Source organism: Berghia stephanieae, chromosome 3 (assembly GCF_034508935.2).
Source record: "Berghia stephanieae isolate SIO BIC M18660-M18661 chromosome 3, UCSD_Bste_1.3, whole genome shotgun sequence".
Lineage (NCBI taxonomy): Eukaryota > Metazoa > Mollusca > Gastropoda > Nudibranchia > Aeolidiidae > Berghia > Berghia stephanieae.
The window spans coordinates 103,132,305-103,153,116 of record NC_088362.1 but is presented as its reverse complement, the minus strand read 5'-3'; the positions used below and the strand labels follow the sequence as shown (position 1 = coordinate 103,153,116).

The 20,812-nt window shown below is 36.4% G+C and overlaps 1 protein-coding gene across 2 annotated transcripts in view; it reads left to right on the top strand.

Moving 5' to 3' along the window:
• Positions 1-10,163: 10,163 nt before the first annotated feature.
• The window catches only part of LOC144969022 (uncharacterized), a 26,938-nt gene continuing 16,289 nt past the window's right edge, over positions 10,164-20,812 (top strand). The window contains exon 1 of one of the 2 annotated variants that reach the window (XM_078907978.1): positions 10,164-10,271. The gene's annotated coding sequence lies outside the window, so the exon portion shown is untranslated. Of the gene's footprint in view, positions 10,272-18,190; positions 18,529-20,812 lie in introns of those variants that run through there. The other variant, XM_078907977.1, reaches the window with a different exon arrangement.

Genomic DNA, 20,812 nt, shown 5'->3' with positions numbered 1-20,812 from the left:
TTGAGGGTCCTCTAAAGACCTTGTAGATGTTGACTTCTTTTTTTTCTCTCAATTGCCTAGAGTTAATCCTTTATGTTGTCAGTGAAATGTAATTATTGTAATTTTCTATATAGGCTTTTGAAATGTTTGATAACGAAAGGGCAAATCGATGGTCAGTTGATCAGTGACAAAAAAAGGGTTAATTATTGAATGATCATTCACTTAAATGAATCTGCCCAACCTTAAACTTGGTTAAGGCTATAGTTGTTCCTCTGTAAACCTCCGATAATAAATATTGAAAAAAATAATAGCCTTTGACCTTGAAATGTATTCTATGTTACACCAATGGTGAATCACCTGGTCCTTATAATAGTCCTGGGTGGGGTTCCTGACCTCCCATAGTGGGCAGGGGGGTACATACTGAATCTTCTATCCCCTTATAACTGTTTTCCAAATGCTTTCTGTCTTTGTCTTGGAATGAGATTACCTGGTTTTGTCCTGGCCCTGGCTGGATTCCTAGCTGGGAGGGAAACAGTCAAATGCATAGTTATTATTTTGGGAGATGATATTTTTTTCCTTGTAAATCATCTCTCTGTTATGTGTTATTATATTTGTTATTTTGAATGTATAATGTAAGCATTTGAGTGTGTTCCTCTTTGTTGGATTTTGTGCTTGTGTCCGGATTGGACTTAGAGGTGATCTCAAACTAAGTACATTGGTGGTATGCTCTTGGAATCTACATCTGATCCCTATTTATTCCCAGTTCCCCTTTGTCTTACTTTTTCTTGGGTGCTTTAATTGTAATTCTAGAACTTTTTACTCTCCCATTTTCTTCCTTTTCACTGGCGCTGGTATAACCTAAATTCGTTGCAAGCGCCGTAAAACCCTTAAAAAAACAAAAACAAATTATAATCATCGGATACATGCTTATAAAATCAGGTCAGGATTATGTCATGGTGACGTGGTCCTATGACTTACATTTAAATACCCCCTCCCCCCCTTATCCCTAGAAAGACCAGGGTTTGATCCCTAATGTTGGTATTCCACCTTTTTCTTAAATTGGAGACTTTGTACATAATGTGGGCTACTTTGAGGCAGTATGTGTGGCTAATCCCCGGGCTATTTTGGTCCTTTCGAAAAGACTCAAAGGGCAAATTTCCCCATGAGATAAATAGTTTCAGCATATTCATGTTTTGAGGTAGCCAGGATTCAAACCCATTAAATTATGTTTATGAGGCAAGTGAACATGTGAGGGCAAATTTCCCCATGAGATAAATAGTTTCAGCATATTCATATATTTGAATATCAGTATTTATTTCTTGAGTCTGTTTATTTATCCAATAAAGTTAATTTGGAAAGAAACTGCTCTCTGTAACAAGTCAGAAAAAAAAAAGAAAAATAGAATGAAATCAACCATTCAGTAATTTCAAAGATTTTGCCCTCCAAAGAAGAAGGCTTATTTTATCAATTCCATAAGGCAGAAGTACTGGGTGGGGTCTTTGACCTCCTGTGATGGGCAGGAGGTCACGCTGTGTCTTCTATCCCATATATCTGTTTTCTAAGTTGCTTTATGTCTGTGTCTTTGAATGGGAATTACTTTGTTTAGTTTTTGGCTGGAAGGAATACGGTCAGATGTATAGTTATTGTTTTGGGAGATTTTTATAAAAAATTTCTTTCTTATAAATCAACTCTCTGTTCCTGGGTGGGGTTCCTGACCTCCCATAGCGGGCAGGAAGGCACTTGCTGTGTCTTCTATACATTGCATCTGTTCTCCAACTAGCTTTATGTCTTTATCTTGGAATTAGATTACTTGGTTTTGTCCTATGCCCTGGCTGGGAGGGAAACAGTCAAATGCATAGTTATTGTTTTGGGAGATATTTTTTTCCTTATACATCATCTCTCTGTTATGTATTATTATGTTTTTTATTTTGAATTTATAATGTAAGCATTTGAGTAAATTCCTCTTAGTGGGATCTTGTACTGGTGTGTGGGTGAGACATTTAGGTGTCTCAAACTAAGTACATGTACATTGATGGTGTGCTCTTGGAATCTACATCCATCTACCATTTGAACCATTCCCCTTTGTCTTACTTTTTTCCTCAAGTCCTTTTTATCTAGAATCTTTTCACTATCCAATTTTCTTCCTTTTTACTGGCCTGATATGACTTAAATGTGATGCAAGCGACGTAAAACCCTTTATAAAGACTTTTTAAAAACAAATCTCTGTTCATTACTGTTACATTTTTTGTTTTAGATATTTAATGGATTATAAACATTTGAGTGTTTCCTCTTAGTGTGGACCTGTCTGGATGAGACTTTCAGCTGATCTCAAACTAAGTACACTGATAATGTGCTCTTGGAATCCACATCCGTTCCCTATCTGAACCCTTCCCCTTTGTCTTACTTTTTCTTGTATGCTTTCAATTCTAAATCTACAATTGTTTTTACTATTCCATTTTCTTCCTATTTACTGGTGGTGAAATGACCTAAATATGTCTCAAGTGCCGTGAAACCCTTTGATAAAATAAAAGGCAAAAGTAATCAAGAGTTTATTCAGCTTCTGTAGTTGTACACAGACAGTAACAATTGTTTTCTACCCTCTTCACAGGACACTTGCCTTTTGCAAAGTATTTTCCATCAGATCTAACCATGTAACCTACCCAGTTTCATCTGTGCGGCTATATGGTCTTGTGGTATGACACTCGCTTTCTGATCAGAAGGTCCTGGGTTCGAGCCTCGCGCATAGTTGAGACCTTGGAAAAGGCTCTCTACTCACTTTCTCTCAACGTACTTAGGTTTAAAATGAGTACCTGGCCGTTAACAGTGTTGTCTTTGAAAAATTGTAATATTGCTTAACAGGCGGCATGTCCTGTCCTTCATGTTGAATGTTGCTGTTGACCAGGGACCCCTTGTAAAGCGCTTTGAGCACATTTAGTGGATATTGCGCTATATAAAGCTCAATTTTATTTTTAATTATTATTTATCTGGACATCATGGATGGACACCGTGGTAAAGAAGAAAAATTTGATTCAATCCAGGACTAGTTCCTTTGTCATGTGACTTGAATTCATTTACAGTTGTGAGAGACGCATTAACAATGCATCAAATCCTAGTAATCTGAAACCGAACATAGTCAGTTGGTGGTTAGATAAATACCAACTAATATGAGATTCATGTCTAGTCCAGGAAAGACAGGTATCTATCCTACTTCTCATTTTAAAAAGAGCTTCAGCTCCAGTTGAATTAATGAGTTCTAGACAGTCGAAAATGCCTCATAGTAGCAATCCCTAGAAGACCATTTGAATCACGTCCTTGATAATTCGAATTGTACTGCCTTAGAATCGTTTACTTTTCATTGATTTTCTGTAAGATAGGCTGTAATCAGTTTCAGGATCTCAAACTAAGTACTTTGATGGTGTGCTCTTGGAATGGACATCTGTTTCCTATTTGAACTAATTCCCCTTTGTCTTACCTTTTCTTATGTGCTTTAATTGTAATTCTAGAACTTATACTGGCGCTGATATGACCTTATGTATTGCGAGCGCCGTAAACCCCTTAAAACCAAACAAAACAAGTTTCAGCTGAGTTTAAGGCAGCACTGAGGTCCATCAATACACATTCACCCTGGTCCTCAGAATCAATCGTATCTTACGATTCACCAAATGTTGTTTCTGTACTATGCATTGGTCATAAGTATTAACGAACTGAAACCAGGCAAACTTCAGATCTTATGTATTCTTTTGCCAACACTTGCTGGGTATATTATAGGTCTTAAAATTTTCTTATGATGCTGGAGGTCTTTTCATCTATCAGGAAAGTTAACTGGGTTGAAATTTTACATACAAGTGATTGAAAGTGTTAACAATTCCTTAACACTCATTAATTATGCTTGTATGATTTGTCAAGCACATGTTATTCGTTCAGTCTGGCTTCTAAAATTTCGCTTTCTCAGGCTGGTGTAAAGTAGGAAAACAATATGTTAGCATGTTTATTTTCATATAGATAGTGCGAATTTATTGTCCTTGATTGTTGTCTGATTCATCTCTTAGTTTTTTATTTTTGTCACCACACGTGAATAGCCAAAGATTTCCATAGTGGTGAGCACCGATTTGCGCGCAGGTTTAATTCGTTCGTTGATGTGTTCGGTTGTTTTACCAATTTGCAATTTTAAACAATCCCTTTGTGCTCTTTTGGTTTTCAATAGCACTTTTTACGTGATTTAAAAATAAATTTGTCTTCATAATAAGAATATGCAGCAGCTTCTTGGAAGTCATAAACGAGTCTTGGTCTGTAACCATATAGAATGTATGGCACTATGGACTCTTCCCATCGGCATTCCACTAAAAACAGGAGCCTGAGGGGATTCTATCCTGATCCATCTATGGGCAGGGGGGGCCGGTCGTGGGTACATACTTTCATTCTATCTGCTGTTTGGCAGTTTTCCAACATGCTTTCTGTCTTTGTCTTGGAATGAGATTACCTTGGTTTGTACGTCCTGGCCAGATCCCTTGGCTGGGGAACAGTCGAATGTATAATTGTTTTGGGAGGATATTTTGTCATTGTAGAACATCTTCTGTTATGACTGTTTGGTACTTTATAATTATATGATTTGTAAAATATTTGATGTGGTTCCTACTTAGCGGACTGGCTTCGTGTCTGGATGAGATCTTTTAGTGATTCAAATTAAGTACTTGTGATAGAGTGCTTTTGGAATTACACCTGTTTCTTATTGGAACCAATCCCTTTGTCTTCCCTTTTCTTGGATGCTTTATTGGTAATTATAGAATTTTTACTATCCCATTTATCTTCCTTTTTACTGGGCGTGATTGACCTTAATGGTTGCATGCGCCGTAAAACCCTTAAAAACAAAAACAAAACAGAAACAGGAGCGACAAGCATAAGAAAAGTGTCTCCTGTTGTGTTTGCGATAACTATGTCATGTTGGATTGAAGCATTGCTTTCACTGATTAAAACTGAAGTTTGTCCACTTCCATTCAGGAGTGCGTCTATAATATCTACCAAAGCCTCCAAATAGTTATCTCCCTTAGGTTCATGACTTGGGCATCTTTTCCCATATTATATATTTCTTCATATTGTTTTTAAATATTATTTTTGCATACCCCCGCTAGAATGATCTTCTGTAATTGCTCAAAAATATTAATTCTCTACATCACCATACTCGTCGCAAGCAGCTTGAATTATTGCCTGCCCAATACCGGGGATATTCAGATCTTTTTATTACAGCTGATAAGTGAAAAAGACTTGGCGGTAGATCATGAAGTTACCAATCAAGATCACCAGTTGATCAATAACACGGAACAGTCGACTGAGCGCACCTCCTTGGCTCAGTATTTATAACTTCAAAGGGATGCCCAAGGCAAGACAGGCACGCGTTGAATTCGCCAAGAAGGTAAATGTGCTCCACTTCCGGGATCTTGTTAACAATGGCGTCTAATGACTCATACTAGGTGGGGTTCCTACCTCTCATAGCGGGCAGGGAGGTACTAGCTGTGTCTTCTATCCCCCTGTACCTGTTTTCCAACATGCTCTCAGTCTTTGTCTTGGAATGAGATTACTTGGTGGTTTTGTCCTGGCCCTGGCTAGAGTCCTAGCTGGGAGGGAAACAGTCAAATGCATATTTATTGTTTTGGGAGATATTTTTTTCCTTGTAAATCATCTCTCTATTATGTATTATTAAATGTGTTATTTTGAATGTATAATGCAAGCATTTGAGTGTATTCCTCTTTGTTGGATCTTGTGCTTGTATCAGGATGAGACTTATAGGTGATCTCAAACTAAGTTACATTGGTGGTATGCTCTTGGAATCTACATCTGATCCTATTTGTTCCCATTTCCCTTTGTCTTACTTTCTCTTGGGTGCTTTAATTGTAATTCTAGAACTTTTTACTATCCCATTTTCTTCTTTTTTTTACTGGCGCTGATATAACCTAAAAAACCCTAAAACCCTTAAAAACAAAAACATAATGACTCATAGTATTGGTCCTTTACTTCAACCGAAACTTGCAGTGTTGAGGCGTTGATGCAAACAAGGTTCACCGAGCCCTGCATGAATGACAGGCGCAGCTTTAAAGATCTCTCTGTGCTGTCTGTTGGTGGTTCGATCATGCTAAGCAATGTATGCGAACTCCAAATCCAAGACTGCTCCCTCACTTTTTCAGTACCTTTTCCTTGCCAGAAGAATTTATAGTGTTCCTCTTTCAGGGATCCCCTCTCTGGGAGTCACGCTTCCTGCAGGGCTGCTATGTCGATGTACATCTGATCAGTTCTCGATCAATCACTGCTGTCTTTCGAGCATCGTCCATGACCTGAAGGTCATCTGTCAGTCCTGGGCGCATAGTTCTTACATTCCAGCTTGCTAATCGAAGAGCTGGGGACTTCGTTTTCTTTTTCAATTGCTTGCCTGGTACACAGTTTAACGATCCACTTGTCAAGCTTGTAGGCTCTGAGCTCCAGGCACCCTCTGAAGCAGGCAGATCGTGGCGGGTCAGCACCTGTCTTGCTGGGGGGCTGCCCAGTTTGAGGCGGGTGGTAGCTGACCAGTATAATTACGATGACCCCCCCCCCCCACCACCACCACCACCACCATCGAAGACAACCCGTAGTGTCCCGACTCTACGCCAATTGAGCAATGACTTATCACTCGTAGACTGCTGTCTTCCGTGTTGTTACTCTTCACCGGTGAAGGTGAGACTGAGTGTCCTCTCCAGGGCGCGGCCTGGGCAAAGTAATGTGAAGATCCTGGGCTGCCCAGTAATCAGAACCTCCCTCTCTTCCTCCCTGGTGTGGTCCAAAGGGTCGCACAGCGATACGTTTGTTTCGCCGTTTTTTTTATCTTCGGGTGCTCATCAGTAAATCCTTTATTGCCATATATCTCCTACTACTCTAACACAATCCATTTTCCTGGCTCTCATTTGACCTGAAAGTAACCTAAGTACGACAAAACTCCCATAACCCAATATGAGTAAGTTGTATGAGGTAATAATAAAAAAAAAATTTTAAACATGAAAACTGCGTAGATTAATGACTTTGAAATGATAATATAAAGGAAGGAAATAAACTTACATTTCTGCCTAAATCCTGAGTAAAGTAGTCCTTCAGGGTGGGGTTCCTGACCTCCCATAGCGGGCAGGGAGGTACTTACCGTGTCTTCTATCCACCTAAAATAGGTGGGGTTCCTGACCTCCCATAATGGGCAGGGAGGTACTTACTGTGCCTTCTATCCCCCTATATCTGTTTTTCCAATTTGCTTTCTGTCTTTCTGGATGGGATTCCTGACCTCCCATAGTGGGCAGGGAGGTACATACTGTGTCATCCATCCCCCTATATCTGTTTTTCAATTTGATTTCTGTCTTTGTCTTGGAATGAGATAACTTGAACTGGCCATCGCCGGATACCCTGGCTGAGAGGGAAACAGTCAAATGTATAGTTATTGTTTTGGGAGATGATTTTTTTCCTTGTAAATTGTAAATCATCTCTCTGTTATGTATTATTATATTTGTTGTTTTGAATTTATAATGTAAGCATTTGAGTGTATTCCTCTTAGTAGTGACCTGTGCTCGTGTCTGGATGAGACTTTTAGGTGATCTCAAAGTTCACTGATAGTGTGCTCTTGGAATCTACATCTGATTCCTATTTGAACCAATTCCCCTTTGTCTTACCTTTTATTGGGTGCTTTAACTGTAATTCTAAAACTTTTTACTATCCAATAGTCTCCTTATTTACTGGCGCTGATATGACCTAAATGTGTTGCCAGCGCCGTAAAATCCTTTTAAAAAAAAATAGTCCTTCAGAGCCATTAGGCCCATGGAGCCAGAGTCTATCCCGGTTTCTATAGTGTAAAACTAACAATAGCAAATGCTTCCTCCCCTTTGGATAGGTTGCTTGTCTACCACAAAGTACTTTCTGCCAGTTCTAACAGACCCAGCTACCCGGTCACTGTTGGTAGACGGGGATCAGAAAAAAATCTCGACTTCACCCGGGATCGATCTATGTCCCTTTGGGTGTGAATCGACTACTCTACCAACGGAATTATCGGGATTTGTAAAGACTTCAGGCTAAATGTGGGACATTTTAAATTGACAGCTAAAAAAAATACTATCTAGAAATCGTTAATTTTTAGAGAAAAAAAAATTCTCTGGAAATTCGGAGTTTTCCTCCCAAATAAATAACGATAATGTTTATTGTTGCCAGTGAAAGATCTGACAATGAATTATGCCAAATCAATCGGGTCGCAATATTGTAGAGTAAATCCGTTGACAACACCCATTGCCTGTCTTTCTATACCTATCGCTGCTAGTCGTTGGGTTTTTTTCCCCAGCTCTTTCTTTGAAAAGTGGGCCATGAAAAACTAAATCCTACTAACCTACTTACATACTGCCCATTATTTATGACTGTCGGCATAATGTAGAGAAGCAAAGAACGACCTCCATCTTCCCTCTCTCCGTGGCCATCATCTTCAAGGGTCTCCTTGCCGCACCCCTTCCGCCCCATTCTCATTCTCTCAGTTCTCCCTCCGCTGTTCTCCTCTCCAATTTTCCCAGGACCTTTCTCTTCTTCACTTCCCTTCGGGTGTCCAGTTTAGGACAGTTTTACTGATGTTTCCTTCTTCCTTTCCATCTCCACCGTCTTCTCATGACAATGTCCTCAAAACTTAATACTAAAATAATTTATCCGTCCTATTCCTATATTTTCCTCTTTGTTTGTTTGTGTGTTTGATTGTATGTTTGTTTGTTTGATTCTTTTGCTAATATTTTGTATAGCGGATTTTTTTCTATCTGGAATGTCACTTATCAAATAATTCCACACATATTCAAGATGGTTTAGGATTAGCAACCACAGTCAAGGGTAAAACCGTTATCGGTTGACCGTAACGTGATTTACATACCCATTGAATGCTCCATTCCGGCTTAATGTCACATTTACGATCGTTTTTTTTAAAACATATTTATTGGGATTGCATTCAAGCAGGATCGCAATATAGGGAAAGTCTTGGAGGAATGTTTTTGGCCCGATCTGCCGTGTGATGCGATAATACCTGAGAGACACATTCTTGTGTTCGTGTTTGAGGGTTTCTTCTTCTTCTTCTTCTTCTTCTTCTTCTTCTTCTTCTTCTTCTTCTTCTTCTTCTTCTTCTCCTCCTCCTCCTCCTCCTTCCTCTCCTCTCCTCCTTCTTCTTCTTCTTCTTCTTCTTCTTCTTCTTCTTCTTCTTCTTCTTCTTCTTCTTCTTCTTCTCCTTCTCTTCTTCTTCTTCTTCTTCTTCTTCTTCTTCTTCTTTTTTTTTCTTCTTTTCTTTTCTTCTTCTTCTTCTTTTTCTTCTTCTATCTATCTATCTTCTTCTTCTTCTTATCTTTTCTTCTTATTATTTCTTCTATCTCTTATTCTATTCTTCATGCTATACTACTTACTACTTACTATACTACTATACTACTACTACTATCTATATACTACTATCTATACTACTACTATACTATATATTATACTATATTATTTTTATTATTTATTATTATATATATTATTACTCTATTATTATAATATCATACTATTATTATTATATTATCTATTTTATTATTATTATTATTATTATATTATTATTATATCATTATCATTATTATTATTATTATTATTATTATTATTATTATTATTATTATTATTATTATTATTATTATTATTATTATTATTTTATTATTATTATTATTATCATCATTATTCATTATATTATTATTATTATATTATTATTATTATATTATTATTATTATTATTATTATTATTATTATTATTATTATTATATATTATCTATTATCATTATTTATATTATCATTATTATTATTATTATTATTATTATATTATTTATTATTATTATATCATTATTATTATTGTTATTATCATCATTATTATTTATATTATTATTATTATTATTATTATTATTATATTAGTATATTATTATTATTATTATTGTATATATCAATCATCGTCGTCGTCGTCGTCGTCATCATCATCATTTTTATTGTCCCATAACTACTGCCACCTTTAATATCAATATGTCTTCCGTATCACCATTCCCTATTTCGGGGTTTTTGTTGCATTTCGTTGGGGCTGGAGTCGGGTCGTTACGCCTCATTAAAATCAAATTTGGAGACTTTCTACGAAGGGATAAAATTGATTTCTCTTGACATCTGATCTTCAAAACAAGTCTGAGTTTCGGGACATTGACGGATTTGTTTCTAGTGGTTTCTTTACTACATGGATAATGGGAATATCCTAATATCGGTTAGGTAAGAAATTAATATATTGAGCTTTTTAAAAATCGAGCATTATATAGCGCAATATCCACTAAATGTGCTCAAAGCGCTTTACAAGGGGTTGCTGCTGGTCAACAGCAACATTTAACATAAAGGACTGGACATGCGGCCTGTTAGGCATATTACAATTTTTTGACAAAGACACCGCTTGTTAACGGCCAAGTACTCATTTTACACCTGAGTCGGTGAGGAATGAGTAAAGAGCCTTTTCTAATGACTCAACTATGCGCCGAGCACGAGGCTCGAACCCTGGACCTTCCGATCCGAAAGCGAGTGTCATACCACTTGACCACATAGCCGCAATATTATTATTAGCCGAAATATATTGGGATAAGATTGCTGTTGTTATAACTAGTGTGAAATAGCTAATATATTTTCTGTTAAAAATGAAATGATGCACACCAAAAGACGTTTGGGCTTTTGGCCTTCGTAAGAAAGTATATTGGGATACGATTGCTGTTGTTATCATCATTGAGTGCAATAGCTTATATATAATTTCTTTTAACAAGTAAATTATGTACGCCAAATGCGTAAGTGGTTTCTTAGAAGGATGTTAAGAATCTCATGGACAGAGAAGAAAACTCATGAAGAAGTATTAGAGCAATCTGAAACTAAAAGGTTATTAATTCGTACAATAAGAAAAAGACAAATGCAATTGACAATGCATAAATGTATTGAACATCTTGCTCTCACAGGAAAGATAGAAGGTAAAAAGAGTAAAGGTAGACCAAGAAAAACATATTTGAATAGTTTGAACAGCTGTGGGTGACAAAGAAAGAGTAGAGTAATATTAGTTTTCTGTGGTTATCTGATCAGAGAGATGAATGGCGTACCATGATCACCGATGTCTGGCACAGACTTGGTATTTGAAGAAGAAGAAGAAGATGTACGCCAAAAACATTTCGGCTTTTGACCTTTGCCATAAATGACAATATGGAATTGAATGCAAGCTTCAATTTAATTGCCAAAACAGATAAAATGGACGTTTCGGGTTTCCTCTTTATCAACAAACAGGATGAATGAAACACTACAGAGGAATGAGATAATGTGATAGTGGCGTTGTTAACTCGCTCAATCCTAGAGATTTTTGCTACTTTTCAAAATTGGAAAAAAATGATTTAAAAATGAGCATGTACATAGATGGTTTTATTCAACTGTCATTAACATGCAAAAACTAAAAAAAACATTAGCTTTGATTTTACGCCTATAATTTGTCTCAGAAAAAATGTAATAAATAGGCATGGGGTAAAAGTAACCCGGGTAAACTACGGATATCGTCGGTGTTAGGGTTGAGTGAGTTAAGATGAATAAACAAAGCAGCAACATTTGCATGACCTTTGACATAGGCGACTGACAGTCTTGGGATATTTGTTTTTTTATAAATGCAGGCCGGTAAACTAAACGCCAGATAAAATTATATCATTTGTATGTTGCTGTTTGGTTGTGGTTTTTAAACCCATGCGTTATGCTTTTCTTTTAAAATGTATATTTTTTGCCAGGAGCAAATTGCAACTTAAATTGAAAGTTGTTTTCTTGTTTTGTTTGTTTAACCTTTTATTGACCCCATCCCTTCCTGCTTACTATATCGAGTATCTAAAAACATGATACAGAAAATAAAATCGGGGGAAGGGATTTTTCTCGCAGCAATTTCCCGTTATGTCAGAGTAGCCCCCCCCCCCTCTCTCTCTCTCTCTCTCTCTCTCTCTCTCTCTCTCTCTCTCTCTCTCTCTCTCTCTCTCTCTCTCCTCTACCCCTCTCCTCTTTTTTTATTCAACCATAGTCTTTCCATGTCATGATATGATTGTATTATTTCAATGAAAACCAAGGCATGGAATCTGACTGTCGGTGACTGTCACTCACTGTCACTCCATCTTTCCTATTTTCAATTTTTACTTCAATAGGGAAGCAAAGTCTTGACGTCACACATTCTTATTTTCCGGTTATAAAATCCTTGTCAGTGTGTATGTGACCAGTTCTTCGGTGATCTAATAATGAATAGGTTTAATATAGAATCATAAGGTGGCATAACTATTTTAGTAGCAGAGTGTGTATAGGTAAATACCAAGGATTACGGGATTTAAAAGAGCGAGGATGGGTGATATTTATTGACGACTAGCATATATTATATAGACTAGAAAATAAGATGACATCACTCGTAAACCAGACGATCATTTACACAAGGTATGTATTCAGTCCTCCGGAAGAGTGGCTTTACACTTCCAATTTGTTCCCTACTTCTACCATGACCAATTTAGAAGTCTGCCGTACACTGACTGACTAGAGATGCTTTTTCTAGCCAGAAAACTCTAGGTGGGGTTCCTGACCTTCCATAGTGGGCAGGGAGGTACATACTGTGTCTTCTATCCCCCTTTATCTGTTTTCCAACTTACATTCTGTCTTTGTCTTGGAATGAGATTACTTGGTTTTGTCCTGGCCCTGGCCGGAGTCCTGGCTGGGAGGGAAACAGTCAAATGCATAGTTATTGTTTTGAGAGATGATATTTTTTTTCCTTGTAAATCATCTCTCTGTTATGTATTATTATATTTGTTATTTTGAATTTATAATTTAAGCATTTGGGTGTGTTCCTCTTAGTGGGGGCCGGGCTTGTGTCCAGATGAGACTTTTAGGTGATTTCAAACTAAGTACATTGATGTTATGCTCTTGGAATCTACATCTGGTCCCTATTTGTTCCCAGTTCCCTTTGTCTTACTTTTTCTTGGATGCTTTAATTGTAATTCTAGACCTTATTACTATCCCATTTTCTTCCTTTTTACTGGCGCTGATATGACCTAAATGTGTTGCAAGCGCCGTAAAACCCTTAAAAACAAAAACATAGCCAGAAAACGTTTGGCATTCATGTCATATCGATACGATGACACGATGACCTCCCACCTGGTCAAAACGACTCAAACCCGACACGCTAAAGATTCTCAGATTTAAAACTTCTTTTTTGCCTTGGTTTGTTTTGTTTTTGTACGTTAATGTGTGTGTGTGTGTGTGTGTGTGCGTGTATGTGTGTGAAAGAGAGAGAGAGAGACAGAGAGAGAGAGAGACAGAGAGAGAGAGAGAGAGAGAGAGAGAGAGTGATTGAGTGTGGTTTGAAAATTGCACCAATAAGAATTAATGGCTTTTATATTTAAGTATATTTATGTTTGTTTTGTTTTGTTTTTTTTTAATAGTACAACTTTTTACTCCACGCTAAGAATAACCTTGTTTTGTTGTTGTTGACTGAAGAAGAAGGGATTTGAGCCCGAAACATTTGTTGCTGAGCATTTTGTTTGGGTTTTTAAATTTGTTTTTATTTCGAAATTGTTATTCTTGTTCAATACATTTTAAAGTTTACCGACAGTCTCACCATAGTATTCCCTTTGATAATCTATTTTGGACGTTTCCCATAACTGTCTTTGGCACATCTGTTGATACGAGTCGTTAGTTTTATGTCGGATGGACGCGAGCTTCCTATGTTCTATTATTGCAGGCAGAATATCGTATCTTGATTTTAGCGTTAGTATTAGAGTAGATAATGCCTTTTGTGTTTGGTTTGTAACTGTATTTGTGGGGGCTGCCTCTATTCTCACCCCCCCCCCCCCCCCACCCCCCGGCCGATTGGATTACCGAAAAAAACGTCGCCTGCTTTTTGCGATTTGGATTTGATTGATTTTTTTTTTTAATTTGCAACTTGTGACAAGAAACTTAACAAATTACTGCATTACAACCTTTGGATTAAACATACAACAATTGTGGACTACTATTATGAAGACAAGCATCCTAGACTAGGGGGATGAGAATAGTCACTTCGATTCGTGGGAATCCCAATACCTCAGTTGGGAGAGGACTCGTCATAAGAGTAAAGGGACCTTTTTTGGGGAGTGTGGTTGAGGTTTCTGTTTCGTTTGTTTTGTTTTGTTTTGTTTTTCCTGCACGCTCTGTACACCTAGCAGTGATTGGATAACTGGTTCTGTCAAATCTGGTAGAAAATTTGTTTTATATAATAGCGTCCTATCGAAATGGCAGCAAGAATTACTGCCGATCAGATAATGCCTTATAAACTGGATTAAACTCCTGTTACATGGGCAACTGAATGGTCTTTTATGCATCCGCTGCTGCTGATATTCATTGGACTGCTACTATATTCATATGATATTGAAAATTGAATACAAATCTCCTTGACATTGCAGGTTTCAAAAAGTATAAACAAAACATTTCTTCTTCATTACAAAAAAAAAAAAAAAGGAAAAGGACAAACTTCCTATCAAGAGCGACTTCTTGTTCAATCCCTAACTATAAAACAGTAGACTAAACAGTGATTCGATCAGTTCAATTATGAATACATGAGGGAATGAGACCGTAGCCATCGTTATGTTATAGCCTGATACTGAAATCCAAAAGGACAGGCAGTTTGACGTCATTATTTGGTTTTTGCACCGCCTAGTGAGTTGTCGTTAGTAGAGCTCATGGAAACAAGTTATTTCATTGGCTAAACTACTGAATACAATTCACGATTTGTTTTCTTTTGTGGCAAAAGACTGGCATTTTGACGTCATTTTTTGGTCAGTATCAGGCCATAACTTTACGAAGACCACGATGAGACCCGCCCTTCCTGTAAGACACCTCATTCGAGTGAGGTTATATTTTAAAAGTGTCTATAGATAGAATGCGCTTGGCCAAGGAGTTCACAACATTGCCATCGGGAAATATAACGGACCAACACACAAACTCTGTGTAACCATGAACTTTTATAGTCTGGTTAATACAGTTTAGTGAGAACAACTCACAAACGTGGATGGCAAAAACAATAACAAAGGCCTGAGTGACGTCATCTTCGAACTACCTATTCTTTCATTAAGACATCACGAAGTAAGAGAATATAATAACATTATGAGTGCTCCGTTCATTCTGCCAATGCAGTCTTTGGTCATACTACTGACTGTGGTTTTCTTTCTGTTCTTTTATCTTTTCTTTCCTATTTTATTTCTGTTGCTGTTGCTTGTTGGTATTTGTTAGTATTATTTGGTTTGTATATGTGTTTCCTTTTTAAAACTATATATATATATATATATATATATATATATATATATATATATATTATATATATATTATTTTAATATTTACTACAATGTTGGAGTCAGTCTGACTCCAACATCGTGGTAAATCTTAAAATAATAATTCGCTCCATTGCTACATGTCGAGCACTTTTCGTACCATATTTGTATCCAACACGATTCAATATATGTATATATATATATATATATATATATATATATATATATATATATATATATATGTGTGTGTGTGTGTGTGTGTGTGTGTGTGTGTGTGTGTGTAAAATATAAATGGAGTCACTCACTTATTTATGGCCGAAACACATGTTTCTGTGAACTCCACGTCGTCAGTCGGCATATTATGTCCGTAGAATATATATATATATATATATATATATATATATATATATATATATATAATATATATATATATATATATATATATATATATTCTAGATATACTGTTAGAAAGAGATGAAGGAGATGAGTGAGAGAGAAAAGAGATGAAGAGAGAGAGAAATAGTAGAGTGAGAAATGTAGAGAGTAGAGTAAGTATAAAGGTGTAAACTGTCTAATGTACAGTATATTTACATTATTAATGGAAATAAAGACTATTATTATGACAATTATTTTATTATATTATTATTATTATTTATTATTATTATTTAATTATTATTATTATTATTATTATTATATTATTTATTATTATTTATTATTATTATTATTATTATTATTATTATATTATGATTATTATTATTATATATTATTATTATTATATACTCTTTTTTAAAAAATTGAGAATGATGAAATATCAGTTTTAGGTGATTAAGTAACGGTCCTAACCCATTACATTTCGATTCAGAGACCAGGGCTTTACTTCTTGTCCACTGAAACACGTGCACCCTAAACAATGGGTTACGAATAATAACTAATGACTTTCCTTGTTAACGTGCCAAAACATTTCGATCTCTGTATTGCCTGGAGTTTGTGTGGCTTTGTAGTATTGTGATTGTAACCAGTAGGTTCCTTGTTCGAGTTCCACTGTTGATAAGGCTCCTTGCCCACTTAAGAATAAGTACCTGGCGGACAACAACATAGTCTCTGTCGAAAAAAATGGTAAGAGCAAGTTTCGCGGCATTATATATTGTCCTACATGTCCAGTGTTGCTATTGGCGTTGGGCCATAAAGTGTTTTGGACCCCCTGTAGAACTCTATGAGTACAGTTAGTGGATATTGCGCTACATATATGCATTGCTATTAGTCAGGGATCCTTTGTAAAGCGCTTTGAGCACGTTTAGTGGATATAGCGCTATATGAAAAGCTCTTGTTTAGTTTTGTTTAGTTTACATAAAAACTCGCATTTGGGGGAGGGATGTTGTTGTTTTTCCTCCAAATTACACCCAAGGCATCAGGAATTGATAACTGTGCTGTACTCTGACGAAACAGTTTATTTGCCAGATAAATTTTTATTCAAAATCGATAGATTAGTGAAACCCAACTGGTCAACTTTGAAGAGATGGTGGGGCTAAAGGATGAAAGACAAACTTTAAAAGTGAGTGTGACATGGGATATGTTTACAGGTGATTTGACATCGATCGGTTGACACCAAAGATTACTTAAAGTTGTTGAATGATAAAAAGATGATAAAATAAATGACGATAGACAAGCCTTAATACAACCAGTTTTCGCAGATATAATTCATTTTTCTCCCCCCCCCCCTTTTTTTTTTTTTAAGAGCTCTACGTCCAACAATACGAGGATGTGAGAAGATTAAATGAATGAATGTGTCCAATGTGCGCATATACAAGGCTCACAAGGCTCAATGCCCCTCAAAATGCATGATAATAAATAAGTATGTTCCTCCAATAGGTCATCTGGAATGTTGAGGTTTAACCACAAAATATTCTAATTCTAATGGCGCCTTTGTGTCAACCTTACGTGCCAATACCCCCCCCCCCCCCCCCCCCCCACAAATAAAAACAAAAGCAAACAAAACAAAAAAACAAGACAAAATAATTTGTAAACAAAACAAAACATAAAGGTAGTATCTTGAGCACTTGAACAATGTTTGTAAATAATACGATCAATAAAAACAATGGTTATATCACACGTATTTACTCAAATAATGATTTGTTTACAGTGGCGACTAGACGCTAAATTAATTTCCATAAAATCTGGCGTCAATGCTTTTTCCAAGTAACCCTTGAAATATGAATTGACTCAACGTTGATCCAATCATGCTTACAGAGCCCCAGTTAAAGACCTTACACCAATGGGAGCAAAGCCTATTTATCACTGTACCACCAAATGTTCCGTTTCTTTATTATTTCTTAGTCGTTCTGTGATTGACCATGTCTTCAATCCTCTTGTTCTCCCATCAATCTACTGGGGTTGATCCCCGGGTAATCCCTAATTCTATTCAACAATTGACAGAAACAAATCAAGCGTAGCAGGGTAAAATGTGAAAAAATAAACCCTATGGCGGGCGCGGAGTACTGGAGCCAAACTCTCCTTCGCTGACAAAAAGCATTTTCTCATTTTGGCAAGAAACTTTTACTTCATTAATGGATAGATTACGGGGGTGCCGATAGCTCAGTTTGTTACTTACTCCTGTCGCAAAGGGATTGAGGATTGATCCCAGATGATGTTGAGTTTAAAATTATTTTTATAAAAAGTAATTTTTAAGGTTAAGAGTTATCTTAATTTATTTCATCGGTATATTTTTTATGTATCTGGTCAAAATTATGAATCAGGACTTATGTCAGTATTCGGCAGCAAAGCATATGAAAGAAACAAAGCATGCTCGTTCTTTTTTCGTTGACAAAATCCAGTGTATTGATTTTTAGAACCGTGTGTGTTTTACGTATTCAACTGTAACTCTCGTGTTGTTGTGCTGTTAGCATTTCTTTTATTATGGTATATGATATTATATTCAAGACCTTTAATGTGTTTAAAGACCTGCAACTATAAATATTCATTGAAAAGATTTATTGGGTTTCACAGGGTTGTATTTCAATGTGTGTTTCTTTAATGGACGGTGTTTGCTTGATATCATATTATTTGTATGACAAGAAGGATTTTAATGACGGTTGTGGAGTAATGATTGACAGTGATATTATTAACTGATTAATAACTTTGATTTGTTTAAGATTTGATTTCATATTTCATCAATAATGGCAGGATTGACGGTTAGTCATTGTGTATTTTTTATCATATGGGTTTTGTTAAATCTATAATAGTAGTTCGATCTGTTGTCTCATAATTAAATGTTAGTCTTCGTCTGTTTGTTTACTTGTTTGTTTGTGGATTTTTTTTTTTCACTTTTATTTATTTTTTTTTCTTTGGGGGGGGGGGGGGGGGGGCATGTTTTGTTGTTGTTACGTATACACCTATGTTTTTTGGTGTTGATTGGAACATGACAACATCACCCAGTCTAGATACTGCCTTACCCAGACAAAACACATTTTTACCAATTTGGCCAGAAGACGGTTACTTCATAACATCAGTTGAGTAGAGTGACACCAACATTTTTTTTAAAGTCTTAGGCCTGAAACTCCAAAGAAGTCAATTTCCTCTTCTAAGGAAGTCTCATGCCGACTCTCATAAGACCAATTCTAAAGTATCTTGGTACTTTTGGGATCCTATAAAATACAAAATAATATCCCTGAACTTGGAATAATCCAAACCAGCAAGCTTTACCTTCACAGTCAACAGAACAACCAGCTGGGTGTCCAAAATGATCCAACCACTAGGATGGCTAATATTAACGAACTTGAACTTTTATATAGCGTAATATCCACTAAACGTGCTCAAAGCGCTTTACAAGGGGTCCCTGGCCAACAACAACACGTAACATTTAGAACGGGATATGACGCCCGTTAGGCGATATTACAAATTTCTGTTTGGACAAAGACAACGCTGTTAACGGCCAGGTACTCGTTTTACACCTGAGTACGGTGAGAGAATGTGAGTAAAGAGCCTTCTCCAAGGACTCAACTATGCGCCGAACGCGAGGCTCGAACCCAGGACCTTATGATCCGAAAGCGAGTGTCATACCACTAGACCACATAGCCGCACAAATTAGAAGTTCCAAGAATAATTACCAAATCATTGATACTGTACAAAGTCATCAATCTTGTGGATGTTTAGATGGAATTATATATATAATATTTTGTTACTTTTCTTTGTGTGTCATCATTGGAATCTTGATGTGGGAATGTTTTTAAAGGAAAATGTATTACTATGTATTTTTATGCCCAATATGTCGGTCAAAGGTTTCTATTAGCCTGACTACATTATCTATGACACATTTTTTAAATGCCGACCATAAATAAATATTTGAACTGAATTGAATGGATAACTGATATTAATACCGACAGCTTCCGCAACGAGGAGTCATTCAATGATGTAACACGAGCCCCTGTCAAAATATTCATTTTACCTAGGTCATTTTTTAAATCGTCTATTCGACTCTGGAACAGTCAGTCGACCAGTGAATGTTGTTAATGTCACCAATCTAGAACGCAATCTGAATCTTTGAAATTTTCTCATCTACAATAAATACATCATTGGTGGTTTCAAGATTTCAGAATGAACCAAAAGATGGATCTTTGGGGTCCACTGTTGGAGTTTATCGTGTTCAGGGTCAAATTTTATGTAAGCGGACTATACTTAGTTATTTACTAGTCTTGTAAATGACTTGCCAAAGCGAAGTATGTGAATAAGAAAATTGAATTTTATGAACGTTTTCTAGTCTCTGACTAGCTAGGCTCTTGCCTAGAAGTGGGTGTTGTTAGGACAGTGACTAATTAGGCTATTTTGTACTGGTATCATCAAGATCTCCCGTACACGATGGCAAGTAAGATAACAGCCTTCATACTTTCAACGCAAAAGATTTCCTAAGAGGAAATTAGCAACATACGGTAAAGATATTTCTTTCTGTTTCATATTTGAACTGACTTTTGCCAAGATAAATAAAATCACGTCAACTGATCAGACTACAATGATGTCCATGGTCGACTGTCAATTCTATATTTTGACTAATGAAAGTTTCATTGAAACTTAAACAAATTAAACCAAAAAAAAAAACAAAAACAAAAAAACCCCAACAACAACAAACAAACGAAACAGAACGTGTGTTCTGATGAATCACGTTATTTCAGTCAGTTACAATGCCAGCAAAATAACTTTTGCCTCCACTATACTTTCTAATCATTTTATTTTTGTTGTTGTTCTTCTTTCTTGTGAACCCTTCAACTTTGAGTCTCCATTCACTCGCAACTCGCGAGCACGATTAACGGGTTTTTTTAAAAAAGTTTTTACTCATAAAAATGCATACTTTCGACGATCTGCACTTAATTACAGTTTTTTAAACCCAGTATCAATAGCAACTGGACATTTTTTTGCCTCTGTCGTTCGTAACCGACGTTTTTTCCTTCCGAATCGAAGCTCTCTCATCTAAAAATAGTTTCT